This window comes from Saimiri boliviensis, chromosome 21 (genome assembly GCF_048565385.1).
Source record: "Saimiri boliviensis isolate mSaiBol1 chromosome 21, mSaiBol1.pri, whole genome shotgun sequence".
Lineage (NCBI taxonomy): Eukaryota > Metazoa > Chordata > Mammalia > Primates > Cebidae > Saimiri > Saimiri boliviensis.
The window spans coordinates 29,246,270-29,272,436 of NC_133469.1; the positions used below are offsets into that span (position 1 = coordinate 29,246,270).

The 26,167-nt window shown below is 47.1% G+C and overlaps 1 protein-coding gene across 1 annotated transcript in view; it reads left to right on the forward strand.

Moving 5' to 3' along the window:
- LOC104652949 (uncharacterized) overlaps nucleotides 1-26,167 on the forward strand; it is a 164,292-nt gene that overhangs the window by 77,530 nt on the left and 60,595 nt on the right. The window contains exon 4 of the mRNA XM_074390929.1: nucleotides 18,422-18,484. The gene's annotated coding sequence lies outside the window, so the exon portion shown is untranslated. The remainder of the gene's footprint in view (nucleotides 1-18,421; nucleotides 18,485-26,167) is intronic.

Sequence of the window (26,167 nt, forward strand, 5' to 3'; positions counted from 1 at the left end):
GACCCAGGAGGCAGAGATTGCAGTGAGCCGAGATCACACTACTGCACTCCAGCCTGGGTGACAGAGCCAGACTCTGTCTCAAAAATAAAATAAAATAAAATAAAATAAATAAAAAAAAGAATGAGGTAAGAAACCAGTGAAATTTTTGGTAGGGAGAGCAAATGGACAGAAATTGGCTGGTGGTGGGGCAGGATCAGGGCAGAAGGAATCCTGATTCAGACGGGATGTCACCCCACTGTGCCTCAAGCCCCCAAAGTGGCCCCCATTTCAACCCCCTCCTCTGTCCTTTGCATGGAGGTGGGGAGGGGACTTGGCTAGGGCCCTGAAGACATTCCTGCCTTACTCCTGCCTCCTTTCCCCCGGCCTCCATCTGTGGACTGGAGCGCCAGGTGCCTTAGGGCACTCCCCAGCTCTGCAGTCTGCCAGGGGCATTGATTGCTGGAGAAAATCCTAATGGAAATCTGTCCAGCGATTTTTTTGTTGTTTCTATGAGGAATTAGCAACCACAAAGTGCTGTTTTGCAAACGGGTAGCCCTAAAAGGCCGCTTTCCCAGGGCTTCGGTGATCACCAGGAAGACCCTCAGTTATTGAGCACCTGCTGTGTGCATTTTCCATGAACAGTTTCTGTTGTTTACCACCAACTTGTGTGGTGGGTAATTTCCTTCTCTCCACTTTATGAAGGGAGGGAATCAGAATTCAGAGAGGAGAGATTTGCTGCAGTCATTCACTGGAGCAGGTGAGAAATGGTGTTCGTGTCAAGGGTCCGTCCCGCTTTGAAGTCCTTGAGTGGACTTCAGGCTTCGGGGTGGGCACGGGGTCCGGCCGCTGAGGTTCAGGTGCGATTCCTCCACGTACATCTACATCATCCGGGACAAAGGGCTCCAACTTGCTGTGCCTCAGCTTCCTTGTCTCTACAATGGGTACAACAATAGTAACTGCTTCCCTGGGTCATTGTGAAAAGTTGATAGTTGAGAAAATATTTAAAGTATTTGGCACGGCATCGTATGTTCTCGCTTATAGATGGGAGCTAAGCTATAAGGATGCAAAAGCATAAGAATGACGTAATGGACTTTCGGGACTCAGCAGAAAACAGTGGGAGGGAGGTGATGGATACAAGACTACAAATTGGGTGCAGCGTATTCTGTTTGGGTGATGGTGCACCAAAATCTCACAGATCACCATGAAAGAACTCTCTCATGTAGCCATAACACCACCTGTTCCCCCGTAACCTATGGAAATAAAAAAAAATTTTAATGAAATATTTGGCACAGTGTATCAGACAGAATCCAGTCAGGTTAGCAATTTGCATTAAATTAAACCAGTCTTGTTAGGTGCCTACAGCAGGAGAACAGGGCTGAGGTCCCCACCCTCAGGACCTTACATGCGACAAGGCATTCATCTCAGAGCCTTGAGCCATGTCTATATGCACCCATTCCACAAATGTTAGTTGAATGTCTAGTATGTGCCAGGCCAGGTAAGGAGGAGTAAGAAGCTGCCTGTCCCTGCAGGTAGAAGACAGGTGGGAGGCAGGGGTCTGAGATGAAATAGAACTCCAAGGAAATGTGTGTTGGGGTTACAATTTGGGAAGGAGAGCATCAGAGAGAACCTCCAGGGGTCCTTAGAGAGGGGAGTGTCATCCAGGCGCAGGACATAGAACATGCAAAGGGCTGGAGTCACATTAAACTCAGTGGCTGTTGGACTCCTTCCCTAAACTCTGCAAATAGGGTGTGATCAGGGGCACGACAATTTTAACCCTGATCGGCTGTGAACTTGGTCCTCTTTAAATTCATTACCTGTATCGTCTCATTTTATCTGCACAAACAGTCCCGTAGTTATTGTTATAAATGTGTAGGGATAGAGTCTTGCTTCTTATTTAATGGAAGCAGAGAGGTGAACTGCTGTGTCCAAAGCCATCCAGTTATCAGGTTGCCAGGTTTGCAAACACAAACACAATACCACAGCATTCCCAGTTAAAAGTGAATTTCAGATGAACAATGAGTGATTTTTTTTAAAAGGATAAATCTATCCCCTAGAGAACTTTGATATACTAAAAAATTATTTGCTACCAGGCTTTCGGAAACCCCACATTGTTTTTTTTCTTTTCTTTCTTATTTTATTTTTTGTTTTTTATTTTTTTAAGACGGAGTCTGGCTTTGTCGCTCAGGCTAGAGTGCAGTGGCACAATCTCGGCTCGCCGGAACCTCTGCCTCCCAGCTTCAAGAGATTATCCTTCCTTAGTCTCCCGAGTAGCTGGGATGACAGAAACCCGCCACTACGCCCAGCTAATTTTTGTATTACAGTAGACACAAGATTTCACCATGTTGGCCAGGCTGGTCTCGAACCTCTGACCTCAGGTGATCGCCCGCCTTGGCCTCCCAAATTGTTGGATTACAGGCAAGAGCCACCACGCCTGGCCTGCATCCCATTTCTGAAACTAATTTGGCCTTTTAAAAATTTTTCTTGGACATAAAGGTGGCTGTAATTATGATCCGGACGCACCAGGCTCTGTGCTAAGCATTCTGCATACGGTGTCTTTGAGCTTCGCACTAAAAGCAAGTCGCGGGGGGCCCACCTGCGCCCTCTGCGCCCGCCCGGTAGCCCGCAGTTCTGCACATAGCCACGAGGTGTCGCCCTCGGCCCGCGGTACCGTGGAGGCGGCGGAGGCGGCCGGGCGCGCGCCGCCCATTCATCCCCGCGCGGCCGCGGCGCGCAGACAATGCGGGGAGCGGCCCTGGGCCGAGCCCGCGCGGCTGTCGGTACAAAGGATGCGCTGTGAACACGTGCCCGGTCATGGCTCCCTCCCGGCCTCCTCCCCGGCCACCCGCTCCCAGCCTGACGGAGGGCCGGAGCCATCCGTCTGCATCCCCCCTCCGTCCAGTCCGTCTGGCCGTCCAGGGCCCCACTCGGGCAGCCCCCACGCCCTTCCCCTCTGCGGAAGGAGCCTCGTGCGGGGTGAGGCCTGCTGGGCCCCAGCTGTGCCGTCGCCTGGATTTTCATGTAAGACGATGTGGCTCCTTATTAGCCCATCCTGCAGAGGAGGAAGCCGAGGCTTGGAGCTGGGAAGCCTTTGTTCTAAGATCACTTGGCTCTGGGGCTTCCCAGACCTGGATTCTTTTTTCTTTTTCTTTTTTTTTTTTCCTTCCAGCTTTGTTGAGACTGTGATTCTCATATCATAGAATTCACACATGTGAAGTGTACATTTCAGTTGTTTTTGTGGATTCACATAGTTCTGCAACTGTCACCACAATTCAGTTTTACAGCATTTTAGTCAATTCTCCCAGAGAAATCTTCTGCCTGATAGCAATCCCTCCAGCCCTTGGCAGTCATTAATCGACTCTCTGTGTAGCTCCTAGACATCTCATATAGATGGAATCCTGTAACACGTGGCCTTTAGTGCCTGGCTTATTTCACTTAGTATGATTTCAAGGTTCACTCATGTTGCAATGTGCATTAGCACTGCATTCCTTTTTATTGCAGAATAATATTCCATTATATGGATATACCACATTTTATCAATTCATTTGCTCCTGTTTCCACTTTTTGGCCATTATGAATAATGCTGTGGAAAGGTTTAATGTGGACATAAATTTTCAATTCTTTTGCAGTGAAATTGCTGGATCATATGGTAACATGTTTAACTCTCAAGAATCTGCCCGACTGTTGTCAGAGTGGCTGTACCATTTTACATTCCCACACACAGTATATGAGGATTTGGGTTTCTCTGCATCCTTGCCAACACTTGTTACTATCTGCCTTTTTGATTGTAGCCACCCTAGAGGGTAGGAAGTCTATCTCATCATGGTTTTGAATTACACTTCTCTGATGCCGATTGATGTCAGACATCTTTTCATTTGCTTATTGGCCATTCGTTTATCTTCTTTGGACAGAAATAATGTATTCACATTCTTTGCTCATTAACAAAAATGGGTTGTTTGGCTGAGCACGGTGGCCCACGCCTGTAATCTCAGTACTTTGGGAGGCTGAGGCGGGTGGATCACCTGAGGTAAGGAGTTCAAGACCAGCCTGGGCAACATGGTGAAACCCTGTCTCTATTAAGAATACGAAAAATTAGCTGGGCATGGTGGCACATGCCTGTAATCCCAGCTACTCAGGAGGCTGAGGCAGGAGAACTCCCTGAACCCAGGAGGTGGAGGTTGCGGTGAACCGAGATCACGCCATTGCACTCCAGCCTGGGTAACAAGAGCAAAAATCCGTCTCCAAAAAAAAAAAAAAAAAAAAAATTGGGTTGTCTTTTCATTGTTGAGTTGTAAGCATTCTTTATATATTCTGGATGCAAATCCATTATTCAATATAAGAATCAGGAATCTTTTCTCCTGTTCTGTGGATGGTCTTTTTATTGTACGGTCTTGTTTGCAGCACAAAAGTTTTAACTTTTGGTGGAAGTCCAGTGCACCTGCGTTTTTCTTTTGGTGCTTGTGCTTCTTGGTGTTTTCTTTCAGAACCGAGCTCCGTGGGACTCTAAAACTGGTCCTCTTTTTGCTGCACTGAAGTGATGGGTATTTGCCTCCCCACAGGGATTGTGGAAGGAGCTGGTCAGGACTTGGTGGTTGTCTCGGGCTGGTCAGGGTATGGAGCTGTGGGGAAGAGCAGTGACCCTGGAATAAAGAATTCTAGGTTCCAGTCCTGGCTAGGCTATTGCTTTCTTTGGTTCCCTGTCACCAAGACTCAGTTTTTTCATCTGTACAATGGAGATGATCACATCTACCCTTGAGGTTGCTCTGAGGTTAAACGAGGCGGTATGAACACATGGAAGATGCTCGATAAATACAGCTGTGATGGCAATGGCCTGTGAGGTTCCTGAGAAGAGGCGGCAGCTCCCCGCACTCCCCAGCATGGTGTGGGGCTCTGAACTCGGGACTTACAGCTCTGCTCCTGCCCTTGGGATGCAGGTATTGGGACACATGGCTAGGAGTCCTTGCGACTCCCTGTGCAAATGAACTTTTTTTTTTTTTTTTTTTTTTTTTTTTTACCCGTGCCTGAACTCAAAGCCCAGTTTTTCTTTGTCCTACTGAAAACTGCGAAGGCCTCGGAGTGAAGCAGAAGGGATCACTGGGCTGTCAGGGAGAGGGAGGCAGCGGCTCAGGTGTACCCATCATCTCCACTGGGTGTGTCCTGGCTCCCACAGCCACTCTGTCTTATGTGGATTCTGCGAGGGGCTCAGAGATAATTGAAGATTGCAGCCAGGAAGAGGCACGTGGAAGGGAGGGGTTACCACCCTCCTTGGCACTGGCGACGCAACTGAGTCTCAGAAAGGTGAAGCCACTTGACCAAGACCATACGCCTCCCCCTTGAAAGGCAATGCAGAAAAGCTCCTTGCCTCTGGGCCTGAGAATCTTCAGGCATCATCCTGGGACAGGCTGGAGAAAGCGGGCCTTCTCCCCACGTGACCAGGGCCTCAGGAAAGTCCCTGTCCGCAGTGCACCTGCTCTGTCTCCCATTGGGGTAGGGACTTTGGAGCCATGCAGCCCTAGGCTGAAACCTGGCTGCCCGGTAACTGAAGTTACTCTCTGAACTTCAGTCTCTTCTTCTGTGCAGTGGGGATACTTAGTGTTCCTGCCTCCAAGGTGGCTGTGAGGACAAAAGAATTCAGCTGGGTAGCAGCTTAGTATGGACTTGACCCTTACTGAGTGCTTTGAAATAAAGACTATTACTCTGGTTGTTAATAACTGAGGCCAGAGGCCAGAGCCCCGCAACACAGATTCACACTGGGTGTGAACCCAGCAGTGGGTGGGGTGGCGGTCAGATCGCTCCCCCACCAGGCATGGCCCTCAAAGCTGAAATGTTCAGGACAGCAGGAAGCTGAGGGCGCTGTCCACTGGCGGATGGAGGTGGAGAAAATTGATTCTGACCCAGAAGGCCGCAGGTGGTAGGGCAATTACCGCATGCGGAGCTGCTGCGGATGAGAAGACCTCGGGTCATGGCTCTGCTGGACCCGGGCTGTGGAGGGATGGGTCTTGCCGGCTAGTGGGGCTTCCTGTCCCAGAGCATGGGCTGTGCTGGGTGGTGGTGGGGTTGGGGAATGGCTTAGCCCCGCCTCCCTCTGCAGATGACGGACAGAGAGACAGCTAGATAGACAGACACGCCACCGGGGGAACATCACCCATGTCTCACGGGTGCATCCTCCTACTTCTCCAGCATCCCTCCAGAAATTTGTCTTCCTGGCTGTTGCTTTTCTCTGTGTTCCTGTGTTCCTAGCAGGTGCTCAGTTAATGCCTGCTGGAGTCACAGGGAATGAATCGATGTCTCTTTAGAGGTGAAGGTGGAAATGTGAAGTTCAGCCCGCTGGTGACTTCCCCAGGCAGAGACTGATGTCATGCAGAGGACCCTAGCAATCAGGGCTGTGCACAGAGTTCCAAAGGGGGCTTGTGTTGTCCGTGGCTCCCTGCGGAGACCCTATGGACACAGCAAAGTGCTGGGGTCCATGGACAGGTTCTGAGGTCGAATCTGGCTCCACACTTGCTGTGTGGGCTAAGAAGGGACTTGGCTTCTCTGAGCCTCAGTTTCCTGCTCTGTAAAACAGGGTTAATAGTAGTGCCTGCTTTGGGCCATTTTCATGAGGATTCAGTAGATGTCTAAATAGTACATTGGCCACCGTAAGAGCTCAGGCATGGCCAGGCATGATTATCCCATTGCAAAGGACATGGGTGAGTGTTGTGGTGTGGGGGTGGCTAAAAGACTCATCCTGCTTGGGAAGTCACTAGAAGGGATCGAGGTCTGATTTGAAGCCACTTGCCTTCAAAGAGCCTCTGTCTTTTCATCTGTAAAATGGGGCTAGTTCAAGTATCTACTTGATGGGAATTCTTGTAGGGATTTGGTGAGGGCAGAGTGTACAGACTGAGCAAGAGCCTTGTCTAGAGGGGGTGGTTAGTAAAGAGATGGTGTTGATGAAGGAGGAAGAGGAGGAAGGAAGGGAGGATGCCCTGAATAAAGATTTGTAGAATTTGGTTCCTAGGATGCACCATCTTGCTGAATAACCTTGGATGAGTTGCTGTGTCCTCTTGCCTCAGTTTCCATATCAGTCAATGAAAGAGATGAATGCAATCCCAGACTGAATAGCTTTTATTGTTTTGAGATACGTTCCATCGATACCTGGTTTATTGAGAGTTTTTAGCATAAAGTGCTGTTGAATTTTGTCAGAGGCCTCTGCATCTATTGAGATAATCATGTGGTTTTTGTCTTTGGTTCTGTTTATGTGGTGAATTACATTTAGAGACTTGTGTATGTTGAACCAGCCTTGCATCCCTGGGATGAAGCTGACTTGATCATGAAGGATAGGCTTTTTGATGTGCTGTTAGATTCGGTTTGTGATTATTTTATTGAAGATTTTTGCATCTATGTTCATCATGGAGATTGGCCTGTAGTATTACTTTTTAGTTGTGTCTCTGCTAGATTTTGGTATCAGGATGATGTTGGTCTCATAGAAAGAGTTAGGGAGGATTCCCTCTTTTTGGATTGTTTGGAATAGTTTCAGAAGGCATGGTACCAGCTCCTCTTTGTATGTCTGGTAGAATTCAGCCGTGAACCCGTCTGGACCCGGACTTTCTTTGGTTGGTAGGCTATTAATTGTTGCCTCACCTTCAGATCTTGTTACTGGTTTATTCAGGGTTTCAGCTTCTTCTTGGCTTAGTCTTGGGAGTGTGCAAATGTCCTGGAATTTATCCATTTCTTCCAGATTTACTGGTTTATGTGCATAGAGTTGTTTGTAGTAATCTCTGATGGTGGTTTGTATTTCTGAGGAATCGGTGGTGATCTCCCCTTTATCGTTTTTTATTACATCTATTCGATTCTTCTCTTTTCTTTTTTATTAGTCTAGCTAGCAGTCTGTTTTGTTGATCTTTGAAAAAAACCAGCTCCTGGATTTACTGATTTTTTTGAAGCGTTTTTTGGTGTCTCTATCTCCTTCAGTTCTGCTCTGATCTTAGTTATTTCTTGTCTTCTGCTAGCTTTTGAGTGTTTTTGATCTTGCTCCTCTAGCTTTCAATTTTGACAATATGGTGTTGATTTTAGATCTTTCCTTGTTTCTCATGTGGGCATTTACTGCTATAAATTTCCCTCTAGACACTGCTTTAAATGCATCCCATAGGATCTGGTACATTGTGTCTTCATTCTTGTTGGTTTCAAAGAACATTTTTATTTTTGCCTTCATTTCATTGTTTATCTGTTCGTCATTCAGGAGCAAGTAGTTCAGTTTCCATGTGATTGTGTGGTTTTGAGTGCTTTTCTTAATTCTGAGTTCTAATTTGATTGCACTGTGGTCTGAGAGACTGTTATGATTTCCACAGCCAATATCATACTAAATGGGCAAAAATTAGAAACATCCCCTTAAAAAACTGGCACTAGGAAAGGATGCCCTCTCTCACCATTCCTATTCAATATAGTATTGGAAGTTCTAGCCAGAGCAATTAGGCAAGAAAAAGAAATAAAGGGCATTCATTTAGGAAAAGAAGAAGTCAAATTGTCCCTATTTGCAGACGACATGATCGTATATTTAGAAGACCCCATTGTCTCAGCCCAAAACCTCCTTAAACTGATAAACAACTTTGGCAAAGTCTCAGGATATAAAACCAATGTGCAGAAATCACAAGCATTCCTATACACCAATAACAGACACAGAGCCAAATCCTGAGCGAACTCCTATTTACAACTGCTACAAAGAGAATGAAATACCTAGGGATAAAATTAACAAAGGAGGTAAAAGATCTCTTCAAGGAGATCAAGGAAACCATTGATCAAGGAAATAAGAGAGGACACAAACCGATGGAAAAACATGCTCATGGTTAGGAAGATTCAATATTGTGAAAATGGCCATACTACCCAAAGTAATTTATAGATTCAGTGCTATCCCCATCAAGCTACCATTGACCTTCTTCACAGAACTGGAAAAAAAATACTTTAACTTCATATGAGACCAAAAGAGAGCCTACGTAGCCAAGATAATCCTGAGCAAAAAGAACAAAGCTGGGAGGCATCACACTACCTGACTTCAAACTATACCATGAGGCTACCGTAATCAAAACAGCATGATACTGGTACTAAAACAGAAGTATAGACCAATGGAACAGAACAGACGCCTCAGAAGCAATGCCACTCATCTACAACCATCTGATCTTTGACAAACCAGACTAAAAAAGCAATGGAGAAAGTATTCCCTGTTTAATAAATGATGTTGGGAAAACTGGCTAGCTATATGCAGGAAGCTGAAACTGGACCCCTTCGTTATACTTTATACAAAAATTAACTCCAGGAGGATTAAAGATGTAAACATAAGACCTAACACCATAAAAACCCTAGAAGAAAACCTAGGCAAAACCATTCAGGGCATAGGCACAGGCAAGGACTTCATGACTAAAACACCAAAAGCATTGGCAACAAAAGCCAAAATAGACAATGGGACCTAACTAAACTTAAGAATGTCTGCACAGCAAAAGAAACAATCATTAGAGCAAACCAGGAACCAACAGAATGGGTAAAAATTTTTGCAATCTGCCCATCAGACACAGGGCTAATATCCAGAATCTACAAAGAAGTAAAGCAGATTTACAAGAAAAAAACAAACCCATTCAAAAGTGGGTGAAGGATATGAACAGACACTTTTCAAAAGAAGACATATATGCAGCCAAACAAACATAGGAAAAAATGCTCATCATCACAGGTCATTAGAGAAATGCAAATCAAAACCACATTGAGATACCATCTCATGCCAGTTTGAATGGCGGTCATTAAAAAAACAACAGATGCTGGAGAGGGTGTGGAGAAAAAGGAACACTTTTACACTGTTGGTGGAGTGTAAATTAGCTCAACCGTTATGGAAGACAGTGTGGTGATTCCTCAAGGATCTAGAAATAGAAATTCCATTTGACCCAGCAATCCCATTACTGGGCATAAACCCAAAGGATTATAAATTGTTCTATCATAAAGACACATGCACACGTATGTTCATTGAGGTGCTGTTTATGATAGCAAAGACCTGGAACCAACCCAAATGCCCATTGATGATAGACTGGGCAAAAAAAAAGTGGCATATATACACCATGGAATACTATGCAGCCACTTCCTGCAGATGTCCTTGAACCTTGAGAACCCTCTGCACTGTTGAGTCTGGGCTGGAGTGACCTTGGGAGTCTGGGAAGGATCTGTCCTTATTGAGTGCTCACTTTAAAAGCCTGTGCCAATCAGAACTCAGATGGAGACAAACCTGGGTTTGAATCCGGCTTTACCTTTCCCATGCAGGTGACCTCGGAAAGTCGCTTTGCTCCTCTGTAAAATAAGACAAGACAGTCTCTCTCCCAGTGCTTTTAGGAGAGCAAGACTAATAAAAACAGACTTGCAGCCGGGCACAGTGGCTCACGCCTGTAATCCCAGAACTTTGGGAGGCTGAGGTGGGTGGATCACAAGGTCAAGAGATCGAGACCATCCTGTCTAACATGGTGAAACCCTGTCTCTACTGAAAATACAAAAATTAGCCGGGCGTGGTGGCAATTGCCTGTAGTCCCAGCTACTTGGGAGGCTGAGGCAGGAGAATCACTTGAACCCGGGAGGAGGAGGTTGCAGTGAGCTGAGATCGTGCCACTACACTCTAGCCTGGTGACAGAGTGAGACTCCGTCTCAAAAAAAAAAAAAAAATTGCTAATATTGAGCACCTGCTGTGTGCCAGACCTGGGCTGAACGTTGGCCACTCAGGAGGAAAAGAAGTGGGTGAGGATCTCTATAATGGCCTCTGTGACCCTCGGCACAGCTCCTCACATGATGTCCTCATCTTACAGGTGGGGACCCTGAGGCTCAGAGATGTGAGATGTCTTCGCTTGGGACTTTCAGCAGTTGGCATTTGAATCAAAGCTGGGCCCCCTGCATCCATGTGCCATTGCTTTAGAAAGTCAAAAGTGGGCTGCAGACAGCAGCTGGGTGTCTGCATCTGTGTGCTTCTGTGGTGGGGTTCCCTCACCCTCATTTCCTGCTCCCCCTTTCCTGTGTCTCCCTCACCATCTTCCAAGGGAATTCCAGCCTTTCAGAGCCTAACCTCAGTGAAGAACTTGTTATCAATATTTGTCGATTAAATAATTTAACAGACAAACCCTGCTGTGTACCAGGCTCTGTGCTGAGTGATGGAGAAATGAATAAGAAATGGCCCTGAGGTGTAATCCCAGCTACTCGGGAGGCTGAGGCAGGAGAATTGCCTGAACCCGGGAGGCGGAGGCTGTGGTGAGCAGAGATCGCGCCATTGCACTTCAGCCTGGGTAACAAGAGCGAAACTCCATCTCAAAAAAAAAAAAAAAAAAAAAAAAAAGAAATGGCCCTCAGGGGCTCATAGACCAGCATATGAGACAGACAGACACATACATAGACACACACAGAGACACACACACAGGTATGCACAGATGCAGTCACACAGACACACCAACACACATACAGACACACCCAGACACACACCCAGACGCACACATACGCAGACACACGCATAGACACACAGACACACACAGACACATACACAAACACAGACACAGATACACACACAAACACACAGACACACAGATATGCACAGATAGTCACACAGACACACAGACATGCACACAGACACACACACAGACACATATATAGACACACACAGAGACATACACATACATGGACACAGATACACAAACACATAGCCACACACAGATACGCACAGATACACAGTCACACAGACACACAGACATATATAGACACACACAGAGACATACACATACACATACACACACACACACACACACACACACACAGACGCACGCAGACAAGGCTTACCTTTGCACGGTGTTGGTTGCAGTCTGACATATGAATGTTGTTTAAATGAATGTTGGGGACTGGGCCACCGGAAGAGGGGATTCTGTGCCACGGGAGAGTCGGCAGCTGGGGGTGGGGCTCTTATTCTTTTGAGCTGAGAATGTTTCATATCACAGGTCCTGGGCTGACACAGCCCGTAGTCAGACACAGTCCTGCCCTTGATTTACTCAGGGCAGAGACAGGCCTTGTCTGCCCAGACAGAGGCCCACGGACTGAGGGTTACATGCGGAGATGTGTTCTTCCTTCACTCTGGAGGTTGAAGTCTGGAGCCCAGGTGTGGGCACCTGCGGCAGCCTCAGGGATTCGTGGGTTTGTAGGCGGCCTCATTCCCAGCCTTCTCCCACGCTTTCACGTTGTCGTCCCTCTATGCTGACCTGGGTCCAAATCTCCCTTTTGAATAAGGAAGGGCACAGTCATTTCGGACAAGGCCCTACCCTAACTAATGACCTCATCCTAACTCCATCATCTGCGCAGACTGTTTGCACCTACGGCCCCGTTCACAGTTCCTGGGGATTAGGACTTTCACATCGTTTTGGGGGACACGATCTAACCCATGATAGCCCCCCAATGAAATCAGACAGTGTTTTGTGAGCATCAGTTGTATGCCTGGCATCATGCCAGGCCCTGGGCATCTCCGTTTTCATGGTGCCCTGAGCACATTGAAGGAGAGGAATAGTTACGAAGGGAGAGGACCATGGCGCAAGGTGTGGATTGGGGGCGGTGGCACGTGAGCTGTCTCTGGCTTGCAGGAGGCACAAGGGGATGCTCTGAGAAAGGAAGGTGGCATGATGGTGACAGCCTTGATGCCAGGAGAGGAGCTAGCCACGGAACCACCAAGACATTCAGTCAACAGGAGCCGCAGCTTGATGAGCTGAAGAGTTGTGCAAACAGTGTGTGTTTGTTTCGTTTGGAGAGGGAAGTCCGTGTGTTTAGAGCTCAGCCTGTCTCCCCCCTCCCTCATGTTACAGGGGAAGAATCTGAGGTTCCGAGTGGGAAGTGACCCTCCCAGGGCCACGTGGCCAGCCAGGGCCAACAGCGACACTAGAAGGTGACAGTCCTACTTGCTTCCGAGTCGTCAGAGGCACGTGGCCCAGTCCACAGTTACAAAAATGCTCGTTTAAAAACACAACAGCCGTGGCGGATCGTTCGCCTGGTTTCGCTCATCTGCATCTCTAGGGCTTAGTAAATTTGCAGCCGGTTTTCAAGGGTTTCAGACTGAATTTCTAGGTAGGTTCTACTGAGACGTGGAGAAGTGATGCTTCGTTCCCATGTTTGTCCTATGAAGTGCTGAGCGGAATATCCATTCGTCCGGTGAGTGTTTGCTGACCACCGGCTGTTTGTTGGGCCCCGAGATGAAACGGGGCAGTTAGGAGCTTTAACATTAAAGACCATCTCTCTTGGAATCCAAAAATGCTCCTGCAGCCTCAGCCTTATCAAGTTCAGTATGCAATGGGGAAGGAAGACGAGATCACAAATAGATTATCAGAATCCAGGTAGCAGAGTGAAGAGGGTTTGGTTAATGGGTCCAAACATGCAGTTAAATAGAAAAAAGTAAGTTTTAGTGTTCAATAGCACAGTAGGGGCACCAGACTTAAGCGTAACTTATTGTATATTTCAGAAGAGCTAGAAGAGAAGATTTGAAATGCTCCCATCAAGAGATGATAAACGATTGAGGCGATGGATATCCCAGTATCCCAATTACCCTGATTTGATCATTACACCTTGTAGGCATAATACATCAGAATATCACTTGTGCCCCATAAATATACACGATCATTATGAGTCAGTAAAAAAGAATCCAAGGACTATGATTGGAGCAAGGCAGGAAGGCTCTGGGAGTCTCAGGGAAGTGTCTGACCTTCCTGGGGCTCAGGGTTGCCTTCCTGAGCTGAGTCCTGAAAGAGAAGATGGAATTTACCATGCCGCAGAGAGGAGCGGATAGCCGGGCGTGGTGGCGCACACCTGCAGTCCCAGCCAGCTACTCGGGAGGCTGAGGCAGGAGAATTGCTTGAACCTGGGAGGCGGAGGTTGCGGTGAGCTGAGGTCGCGCCATTGCACTCCAGCCTGGCGCCTGGTGACGGAGTGAGACTCTGTCTCAAAAAAAAAAAAAAAAGATTCAGAGAAGCATGCAGTATCTCTTACAGATTCTGCCCGGAAGTGAAACAGATCATCCCTGCTTTAATTTTACTGGCTAGAACAGGTCACATGACCAAGCTGCCAGGATTGGGGCAGGATGGTATATGCTGGGGGTGGGTGGGTGGTGGGGAACTTCAGGGAAGGAATCGGGGATATTTGGATGCTGCTTGGAGGAAGCATTCTAAAACATCTTGGGTGGCAGCTAAATGCTTCTTTTCGGAGCTCCCTGCATTTTGCAGTGCTCTGCCATGTTAATGATTTGAAACGGTGGCTAATTTGACAAGCCAATTTGAGCCCCCGTGATTGCATTTGACTCTCTGACTAATGACAAGAGATGAACTCCCTTTCCTTAGCGCAACTTACAGTCGGATAGCCTTGGGCCATCACCCGGTCCCAGTGTTCAAAATGTTGCCTTGTAAATTGTCTAATAAAGTAATAAAGAAAGGGACTTGCTAAATGATTTGTCTTTTAACCACTGTAATGGGATTTTTTTTGGTAACATTGTTTTATGTTAGAATGCAAAAATTATCACACGTAATTAGAATCATTTCAATTCAAGTCTCTGCCAGGCCTCTGACACACACTGCAACTTGTGCCACGTCGAGCAAGTCAGCTCGCAAAACCTAATCAAATACGATTTTAAAACGCAGGCAGATCTGGAGTGGTGCGGCAGAGATGAGGAGCGAAGGCTGCCCGAGCCGACTTTGCCTTGGAGAGTGAAGAAAGAAAGAGGGAAGAGAGGGAAAGAGACGGGAAGAAGGCAGGAAGAGAAAATGTGTCTATTCAGCTTCGTTAGGGGACCGATGGAAAGCAGGTGGTTGCTTTCTGCTGGGGTGGCCTCGAACCCAACTGGCCGTGGGTCAGCCTTGATGCTCTTAATTATCCCCCCTTCAGTACCTCTCAGATCTGGCATTTGTGCCCCTGGGTTTCATTTTCTTCAGGCCAACGGGGTTCCTGCCCGTGTATCTTCTTAATTATTTAATGGTAATCGTGAAGACACATGTATGTATCATTCATCTGCAAATGCTGTAGTATAAATGTTTAACCAGAAAGGCACACGGCGACTCACGTCATCTAACAGACAAGCTTTTGCAGGGTGCAAGGACAGGCAGGCTGCCTCCCTCTAGGATAAGGATATTTATTGAGAGGTATGTCCCTGATTCCGAAGATGTCCAGGTCAGGCCTTGGAGGGTAAGAGAGGGAGTTACCAAGCTGGTCACTTTTTTCCATGGGCTTGAATGAGAAGCTGCTTTTCTCAACTGGAGCTCCAAGTTGGAGAATGAAGATGACCTCCTGGGAGGAGTTGGTGGGAGCTCAGTCCCTTTAATTGTCCCATGATGTCCCCAAGCACTGGTGACAGCCCAATTGTCCTCACCGTGGCCTGGAATTTAGTTCCAGGCGGGAGCAGGGTGTCTGCCCAGGCTGGGATGCGTGGGAGGCATCGGAAGATCGCGTCGGAATAAGTGACGTGGCAGTGGAATAATGGCACCATAAAGGGGAAGTGATGCCATCAGGGAACGGCAGCACAGCTCATGAATATTCTGGGCACTTGTACCCACAGCCAGAGCCAGGCCCGGCTCCTGATTCATCAATATTACAAATCGGCACGGTGGTGAACAGGCTGTCAGCAACTTTAATTTTTGCTTCAAGCCCGAGGAATTACAGTGGAAGTATTTCCCAGGGACACCCAGTGAGGACGTGGGGCAGTGCCTTCTGCCGGCAGAGGGGGCAGAACTGGGTCTTGGGAGCGCTGAGTTCAAGACCTGGGTGCCCCACGCTCAAGAGCTGGGTATCCTTAGGCAAGGCCTGAGCTTCCCAGGTAGAGCAAGAGAATGTGAGCACCTAGAATGTGCTGGAAGCCACACTGCACCAATTTTGCAGAGGAGAGATGTTTGGCCTCATTTCACAGGCAAGGAAGATCGAGGCTCAAAGCAGGGTGGGTTGCCTAGCGAAAGGATGGTGACACTGAGGCTGGAGCCCCATGGGAGTTGCAGGCATTGATTTTTCCTTACCTGCCAAGAGCATGTGATGATGGCTGCCTTAGAGGGTTGCTAGTAGGATAAAATGAAGGGCTGAGCCTGGGGTGCTTTGGAGGTTACCTTGACTCCTTGGGGGAAGAGCATTCAGAATCTTGCTATTAGCGTTGTTTACATCAGCTCAGCCCTTTGAGGGCTGCAGAGACTTTCCTCCATTGTGTCTCACTTCATGTCCTTAGTGGCAGGGTGAGGGAGGCAGGAGCATGAACATGAGGTCCATCTTACAGGAGAGGAGAGTGAAGCCTGGGGAAGCAGAATGCCTCGCCTGCCAAGGCTCTGCAGTGTAGAAGCGGCAAGATCACATTGGAAGGTCAGGGCTGAATGTCCTTAGCAAAGTAAGGCGGGTAGGTGCTATGTACCCATTTTACCGATCAGAAATGGGAAATCACAGGTGGAAAGACGAAAGACTTGCCTCTGCAGAAATTAAGATTTGTTTAAAAAGGAGGAGGGAAAGGTGACCCCCTTCTCTCAGTCTTTCTCTCTTTCTCTCTATTATTTAAAGTAAAAATAAGGTGAGAATAATTCTCCCTTTTCCCCTCTTGTCCTTCCTCCCTGCCTTTGATGTTTTTAGGGGTCAAGTGTAGAATTAGCAAAAAAGGCAGGCTCGTGCCCCCTGAGGGTAAGGGAGATCGTCTGGTCAGAAGTGAAACATTCAGTAAGTTCCTACCATATGTCAGGCTATGTAGGGAGCGGACAGGGGTGTTGACAATTCTATCAAGGAATTCAGAGTCTTGGGATTTCAGGGTGGTGGTACCCAGTGCAACCTTGAAAATGGCTCTCTTACTTGACAGAAAGGAAAATTCCAACCCAGAAGGGTTATATGAGTTCCTCAAGGCCTTCAAACCACTATCTCTCATGTAAAAAAAAAAAAAAAAAAAAAAAGAGTGCATTCATGAAGTGAGCAGACTCAGAAATGGAACTGGCAGGAGTGAATCTGGGCTATTACCACTGACTAGCTGTGTGACACTAAGCTAGTTGCTTTACTTCTCTGGGCCACAGTGCTTTCCAATAGCAACTGGGGCTACTTTGCTGTCGGCAATGGGAATTTCCAGTAGCAACAGGGAGTGAGTTTTGTTAACGTTGGGAAGGTGATTCTGGAGTGCCTAATTCTGATCTGCTGTTGATCTCCCCATCCTGGCAGGATTTTGGGCTGACAAAGTTTCAGTGCGTGATAATAACAATCAAACGAGGAAGAAAGTATTCTTTATTCTTCAGCTCTAAGTTCAAGAGAGACTTCTGATTTCCCATAAATATAAATCTTGGGATCTGTGTGCTCAGGATTGCCTGTAGGGAGAGAAAGATGGCCAGATGCTGTGAGGGGTTCTAAATGCATGTACCCCACTAGCTATATCAAGAAAATAAAGAGCAGTGGGGATGGCCAGAGATTCCCCCAGGATAAAACCCTGCTTTAAGAGAATCAGGCAAGTGGGTGCTGATTTTGTGGCGTGGTAACCCTGTTCGTAACTGAAATGTGGCACAATGCATATTGTACACTGTCCAAATAAGGATCTCAGTGTATTTTTCTCTGGTTGAGAGCTGGAAAAAATGGTTACCAGAAAGGGCAGAAGAGTCGGGTTGAGATGTGAAATTCCCTTCCAACGTCTTTCTTAAAGGCTTGTCTCGGCCGGGTGCAGTGGCTGATGCTTGTAATCCTAGCACTTTGGGAGGCGGGGGCAGGTGGATCACCGAAAGTCAGGAGTTCAAGACCAGCCTGGCCAACATGGTGAAACCCCGTCTCTACTGAAAATACAAAAAAATTAGCTGGGTATGGTGGCAGACGCTGTAATCCCAGCTACTCGGGAGGCTGAGGCAGGAGAATCACTTGAAGCTGGGAGGCGGAGGCTGCAGTGAGCTGAGATTGCACCACTGCACTCAAGCCTGGGCAACAAGATGAGACTCTGTCTCAAAAAAAAAAGGGGGAGGTTGTCTCGTAAACGAGACAGGTTGGGTAAATTGTCTCACATCACGTCGTAGTGCCTTGCACATGCAGAGTGAAAATAAGAGTTGCTGTTATTGTTATTTTTATCAGTGGATACCCATTATTAGCCCAACCTACCCTTAACCTCTAGATGAAATTAGAAGCCATGTGTCCTGACTGTCTGCGTTCTTCAGGATGCATTGGGAAAACAGAAACCTCCCTAGGTATTTCAATCAGGAAGAGATTTAATACAGGGAATACAATGCTTAGGAAACTGTTGGAAGGTCGGGGAACTTTTGCGGCACTTAAGATAGCAGGGTGTGCAGGGATTCCTGCAGAGCACCCCTACCCATGTCCTCAGCTGCCTAGAGCACCGATGTGGGTTATTTAAGAAAAAGGGTCCGGAAGATGCTGGGAAGCACCGTATGTCTGCTTTCTGCGGAAGTCCCGCGGGTGGTGGGACAGTAATGCTTTCTTCTCTTCTGTCTTCCAGATCTCACATGAATACTTCACACTGAGGGAAGCTGAACGGGAAATCTACTGACAAAGGAGCTGGGCAAGTATAGTTCCTAGGCTTCTAGCCTCATGATGCAGGGGAGTATGTGGCAGGAAGCCCCAGTGGCACTGAGATGCCAACAGTCCAGCTCTCTGTGCAGGGTGCCCCACTTTCCTAGAGATTTTCTAAATGTGCTTGGGGTCCCCAAGGAATGTAAGGAACTATAAGGGGGCCAACTATGAGCTGCACAGAATTTCACGTTCACTTCCTGCTTTCAACACGATCAGCTCAACCCATTTCGTTCATTGGATTTTATTTGAAAAAAAATTTCACACAAAGTTTGACTCTCATTGGATCACAGCACGCGGGTTGAAAAGCGTTAAAGAAAAAATTATTCTGACATATGTGAAAACAGGAGGACTTTATCCAGGACTATCTTGTTGGGTATCATGACGATTACAATAGGGGAGAGAGATCAGGTTCAACTCCCAATGCAACAAGCGAAGATTTATGATCAGGGGTGGCAGGTTAGGGAGTGGGTGAGTGGATGGAAAATTAGTAAGAGGGGACATCAAAGGTGGGAGGGATTGCTGCTGGAGGCAGGCCAAGCTGAACAGGTATTACCCGGGGGACGGTGGAAAGATGAGGGATTTGACTAGATATGAAGGGCGACCAGTTATCGGGGGAGGGGGACGGTTCTCCCTAAACCAACTCAGCAGGGTTCCTACTACAGCTGGGCTCTGTAGGATCTGCAAAGTCAGGTGCCAAGGTCAAGGCTTAGCCGCAAGGAGGGTTCAGAGGAGCCTGACTGCCGCTCGGTCAAGGAGGGAATCTTGGTCAAGAGACAAATGTAGCTTTATAAAAGGACTACCAGGATTCCCCTGTTGGTTTATATGAAGCAAAGGGAGGCACAGACAATCTTGCCGTCTTCTCCATCTTTTAGGATCCCAAGCACAAATCTTGCTTCTCCTCCAGCCCGCAGTCCTCATGCAAATAGATACCTTAGGGTAGAGCAGGCCCAACGTGCCAAATTTCCACTGTTAGGCTCAGCTGGGATCTACAGTTCTGTGGGTTTTGTTTTTTATATGATTCTATGGTTTTTAGTATTCTTTGATTCTTTAGCACTATATCCTCAAGTTCTATAGCTCTTTGATTTTGCATTTCTTTGATTCTGAGATATGATGATCCGGGGACATGGACTCTCTGGCTCAATTATTTCAAGAAATGATCTTTATTCTCTTTTTTTGGATTAATGTTGGATTAATGTGTCTGAGCTCCTCTTGTGAGACAGTGGTTCATACCAGGGTGGGACATCAGGGGCAAGGGATGACGGGGGTGCCATTGACTAAGAAAGTCTCATAGATTGGCTGTGTCTAGGGTTAAAACCAGAGCAACCACACCTGGGATCAGGCGTTAGGGGCCATTGTGTGAGCAGGAGAGTGAGAGGGTGCCAGATGGTTAAAAGTGGGTGCGTGGAGGATGGAGTGGGAGGTGAGGGGCAATGAACGAAAATGAAGCAAACATCATATATCTGATATGGCGCAAAAGGGATGCTGAAATTCCTCCCAGTGGGTTTGGGTAAATCCTTATGGTTCTCTGTGATAAGCCCTTTCTATCTCCTTTCCCTGTCAAAAGTTCCTGCTCTATCACACTCTGCTCCCTACCAGGGAGCTAAATAGCAATCGGTGTATTTCTTCTAGGTCAGTTACTTAACAATCCTAAGGAACCAATTTGAATTTAAATGACTGCCTTCTAGATACAACACAACAGTAATAGCAGTAATAATAATGACTTCTAAATTAGTCAGCATCATCTGGGCTGCTGTAACAGACAATCCCAAATCTCAGAAACAAAGTTTATTTTTCACCCTTGTGGAGTCCACTGTGGGCCTAGGCACCATGATCCATGTGGTGACTCAGTGATCCAGGCTTTTTTTTTGAGACGGAGTTTCGCTCTTGTTACCCAGGCTGGAGTGCAATGGCGCGATCTCGGCTCACCGCAACCTCCACCTCCTGGGTTCAGGCAATTCTCCTGCCTCAGCCTCCTGAGTAGCTGGGATTACAGGCACGCGCCACCATGCCCAGCTAATTTTTTGTATTTTTTGTATTTTTAGTAGAGACGGGGTTTCAGCATGTTGACCAGGATGGTCTCGATCTCTCGACCTCGTGATCCACCCGCCTCGGCCTCCCAAAGTGCTGGGATTACAGGCTTGAGCCACCGCACCCGGCCGATCCAGGCTTTTTATATTGTGTGCTTCTGTATCACAATTTGAGGATGCTGTGTCAGAGGATGAGAGAGATTGGAAAATCTCATGGGGACAGCACACTTCCTTGGCCTGAACTGATGCTCAGTGCTTCCACTCACAAAGCCAGTCATATGACCCCCTAGCTGGAAGAGGTCAGCAAAGGTAGTTTTCTGTGCATCCAGGAAGAGTTAATATAAAACAACATTCAGTGAACATGTAATTTTCTCTCTGTTGCAATTACAACTTCTTTTTAAATAGGTATCACAAGACAATTACTCTGCAGCAATTTATTTAAATCATTTCAAAGATCCATACAGATGAGGAAATTGAGGCCCGGATAAATGGAATCACTTGCCTAAAGTGACATCTATAATGGCAGATCCAGAATTAGAAGGCAGGGTTCGGCCGGGCGCGGTGGCTCAAGCCTGTAATCCCAGCACTTTGGGAGGCCGAGGCGGGTGGATCACGAGGTCGAGAGATCGAGACCATCCTGGTCAACATGGTGAAACCCCGTCTCTACTAAAAATACAAAACATTAGCTGGGCATGGTGGCGCGTACCTGTAATCCCAGCTACTCGGGAGGCTGAGGCAGGAGAATTGCCTGAACCCAGGAGGCGGAGGTTGCGGTGAGCCGAGAACGCGCCATTGCACTCCAGCCTGGGCAACAAGAGCGAAACTCTGTCTCAAAAAAAATAAAAAATAAAAAAATAAAATAAAATAAGAAGGCAGGGTTCTGTTTCTCCATAACCTGTGTCCCTCGCTGTTCAGATGATGGATCCTCAGACTTTGGGGGAGCTGTGGGGTAACTCCCTCCACCCTTCATCTACAGCCTGGAAACCATTGCCTTTTCTGTTTACCGCAGCCACGCCTCTGTGCGAGGAAACACACCTGCTGACTCAGGAATCCTGCACTGGGGATGTGACACTCGCAAAAGGTGATCAGTGGTTCCTGACAATTTTTTTTTTTTCATTTAGGCAAAAAATATGGAAAACATATTTTGATCTTTGATTTTCTTCCATTTCCCATCTGTTCTTTATTAGGAGTTCAAACTTAATAACCTTCCAGAGTTGGTATCAAATTCAGATGCTGACACTCCTCGGAGAGGTTCTTTGAGGCAACAGGATGGAAAGCATCACTCTGCTTTTGTTTTTCTCCTGCTGTTCTGTCTGTAAGTCCATCTGTTTCTCTTGCCCTCTGTCTAGAATCCTTCGCATTCAAAGGTCAACCTGACTTGTGGGTGAAGGAGGAGAGGACGTTTTGTATCATTTCAGGGGTGCTGAATGGATCCCCTGTCCCTTCAGGTGTCTCCCGTGAGTGCTCTGCACATCAAACCCCACCATTCAAAGACCTTCTCCTTAGCTTATAAATCCTCTGAAGGTACCTTTTCAGTGGTTAGGAAAACATCTTAAACTAAGCAGATTTCAGAGGGGAAAAGAAAGCAGAGAAGAAAAGAGCGCAGTTGGGACAAGAGTGCTGACTTGGGTCAGAAAACCCGGAGTTGAGTTACGCATAAGCCACCCACCTGGAATATGGGGCTAGCCAGTCACCTAACCTCTCTGACTCTTTCTTCATCTGTAAAATGGGGTTGTTTTAGATTCGTCTTACAGGGTCACAGGGAAAATGAACAGAGATGATAAAGACAACTTATATTCGCCTGCTGTTTTTGCAGCATAGCAGAAAAATATTCTGGAATATTAACCAAGGTCTTGCATATGTGTGTGTGTGTTTTTAATTCCGTGCATTTATTTATGTCCTGTGACCAGCGTCCGCCTTCAGGCAGCAGCAGCCAGACCATGTGGCATTTGTTGCCTCAAGGAAAGAATGACACAGCACAGAGCAGATAGGGACCAAGTCAAATTCTTGGCTTTTGAATTTGAAAAGCCAGCCAAGGTCTGGGCAGATGACAAAAGATATGGAAGGATGCAAAAGCGTAGCCTCCCTGTTTCCAGAACGGAAAAGACTCTGAGTCGTAGAACAGACACTGATGCATCCTTTGAAAGAGCATAAAGGGCTTAAAGTGAGGAGTGAAGGAGGGTTTTTGCAACATCAGACATGAGCGAGAACATCTCAGCAGAAGCCAGTGAGATAAATACACCATCAAGAACCAGATAAGCCCCATTCCTGACACCCTGTGGGAGGCCAGCCTCCTAGATGGGCTGCCATGAGTCCCATTTCCTGGGATTCATACCCTCATTCGGTCTCTTCCTTTATTACTTACTGATTTTCAAAAGACAGGGCCTTGCTCTGTTGCCCAGGCCGGAGTGCAGTTGTATGATCACGGCTCACTGAAGCCTTGAACTCCTGTGCTCAAGCGATCTTCCTGCCTCAGCATCCTGAGTAGCTGGGACTACAGGCACGTGCCACCACATCTGGCTAATTTTTAATTGTTTTGTAGAGACAGGGTTCTTGTTATGCTACCCAGGCTGGTCTGAGCACACCACCTTGGCAGTGGAGCCTCCAGCCCCAGGCAAGCCATCAGCTGAGACTACAGCCCTGGCTTGTATCTGACCACAACCTCATGAACAACCCAGAGCTAGGCCACCAAGGTAAGCTGCTTGTGAATTCCTGACCCACAGAAATCATGTGACGTAATACATGTTCATTGTCACTTTAAGATGCTAAGGGTTGGGGTAACTTGTTATGTAGCAACTGATAATGCACTCAAGTTGGCATACTGCAATCCCCCCAGAATTTGGACACAGCCCTGGAGAATGTGGGTAGGGGTCCCTAAATGAACTATATTTTTGCCACCTGGAAGGACACAGGCTGTAATAGCAATTATACTCAGTTACAGAACAGTAAAGTTGTATTTCTAGACTTCCTGAGTTTCTAGACTGCCTGAAACATTGCATCTCATTTAAAGGAGCTTTCAAATATATTTTCAGAACTCTGGAAGTCTGGGGAACAGAGGACAAGAGTCATTAGATTTTGGGAACGAGAGTGCTCTTTTCCTCAAGTGGGCAAAAAGGGAGCTTGAAGATACATGCTTCTCCAATTTCAGAATTTGGGGTGACCGCTCAGCCTGTGCCCGTGGCTTCTCCAGGCTCCCTTTTACTCCTCATTGCACCCCCTTCTATGAGCATGGGCAAGCTCAGCTTGATGCCCAAGCCCTTCAATTTGGCTTGTTAGAAAGCCCTTGTGTTAAAGAGACCATTAAAAAAAAAAAAAAAAAAAAAAAAAAAAAGGGAAAGATAAATTGCCTGAAGCTGCAAGACTCAGGAGGCAAGGGAGAGCAGGTGAAGGGAAACAGGCCTGTGATTAGAGGGCAGGGCGGCACAGGAGCCAGAGCAGGCAGAAACCTCCACTGGAGATGTCAAAATATTTGAAAATCCTCTTCCTTTGGTGAATTGAGTTACCAGAATTTTTTTTTTTTTTTTTAAGTGGAGAAGAGTCTGAGATAGAGGTTAAGAATATAGTTTCCAGAGTCAGGCAGAGCTGGGCGGTGTCTCTTTCTAGCTGTTGTCAGACCTCAGGCGAATCTCTGAACCTCTCTGACCCTCAGTTTCTTCATCTAGCAAGAGGGGACAATGATACGCCTGTAAGAATGGCCCTAAGTCTCCAGCTTTCTCTGTGTATGTGTCTTTTGGAATATGACTTTATAGCTCTTCCCATGATGAGACGGAGTCCATTTCCCCACCCCTTGATGCTGGGATGGTCACACGACTTACTTGGGTCATAAAATGGGGCAGAAGTGATAATACATCCGTCCTGAGCCTGGGTCTCAGGAGGCCTTTGCAGTCTGTTCTCTCTGACCCTGTGACCCGCATAGGAAGAGGCTCAGCTTGGCCTGTTGGAGGATGACAGGCCAAGTGCAACAGACATAAAGTGCCTCAGCTGACCCCACTCCAGAACACTCTCCTTCCAGATGAGCACAGATGCATGAGTGAGCCAGGCAATATCTGCTGAGACATCCCCAGAAAGACAGAACATCCACCTGACCCATGGACTCATGGGCAATCATGGATAAATGGATATTGTTTCAAGCTGCTAGGTTGGGGCTTGGTTTGTTACACAGCAGTAGCTAACAGCAACACCTCTATTTTAAGGAGTGGTGAGGATAAATTGCTAAGGTACAGAAAAACGAATAGCTGGAATAGCTAGCAGTGATTGAGCGCTGGCAGAATTGGCCTGCATTATCTCAAAGACTTGCAGAGGCTAGAAGAGCTGCAGCTGAAGATTCTAGAAGCGTTCAGATAGAATGCCTGGCACGTGGTACGTGCTTCTTGTATGGTAGTCATTGGTGCTGCTGATGCTAGCAGCATGTGGAACTCCTGACACATGCTCTGATTTGGTAGCAGGTTCTGAACTTTGTAATCTATGTGTCCAGAGACCTTGGGAAGTCTTTAGCCAAGAGCAGACCAGGAGGGAGCTTTTGTGATGGAGAGGTTTCTTAGAGTGAATGGCATCCAGGTAGGGTGGGGAAAAGGCATCAGCCAGGGTGCGCCACATGCTCCCCTGACTAGTGTGGTGCCTGGACTGGCAGCCTCAGCCTCCCCTGGGCTCTTATTAGAAATGCAGAATCTCAGGTCCTACCTCCGCTTACTGAATCAGTCAGTGCATTTTAACAAGATCCCCGGGGGATTTGTGTGCGTGTCAGAGTGTGGCCAGAGCATTCTTCCCAAGCTGTCTGTGCTGAGGCACCAGTATTTTTTTTTTTTTTAATTCCAATTTATTGCAGAATGACAGTTTAAAAAAATATAGTAAAAAAGCAAATTCCTAGAAAAAGTAAAGATAAAAACATACACAATCTAAACAAGGGTTCCCTTGTTTTTTTATTATTATATTCAATAATACAAAATGGCTGTCTGCCAAATTACGGCAAAACTTTCTAATTACTTTTCTTTCTCTGTGTGTGTTCTTTGCGCGTACCTCACTGTGGACAGGTAACAAATGACTTGCCACCTGGCATGGGCTGTGGACGACACCACGCGTAGAACCATCTTAGAGTTGGCAATGATAATCATACGAATACAATATGATATCACATGATTGTGTGCTTGATATCAGCTAGTCACAAGGGCTTACAAGCTTAAATACCTGGAAATCCTTTTAGGAAACTGTGGGGCAACTCACGTTTTTGTCTTCATTTTTGTAGATTAGGTCATTGAGGCCCAGAGAGGTTAAGCGACCTGTGTGTGGCAACACAGCATACAAGCAGAGTAGCCTGAACCCACCTGTTTGACCACTCCAAGGCAGAGGGAGGGAGAGGAAGGCACCACCAGTGAGAGGCACAAGGACATTGTTTCTTGTATCTCTTGTGAGTGACAGCTGTCAAAAAACCAGGCATGGGTCCTGGCTATCTGTGTAACTTCCTTGCAACGGAGGCTCTCTACCAGCCCCGGGGTTGGGCTGGGAGGATAACCCTCGCATCTCACTCTGGCACAGCCTGCGGGAAAGGAAGCCTTTTGTGGCATTTACCACCCCAGCCTGCTGCGTTGCCAGAGGTGAGGGGCGAAGATGGCCTGCCGACCACCTTCTCCCTCTTGCCATCTCCTTTT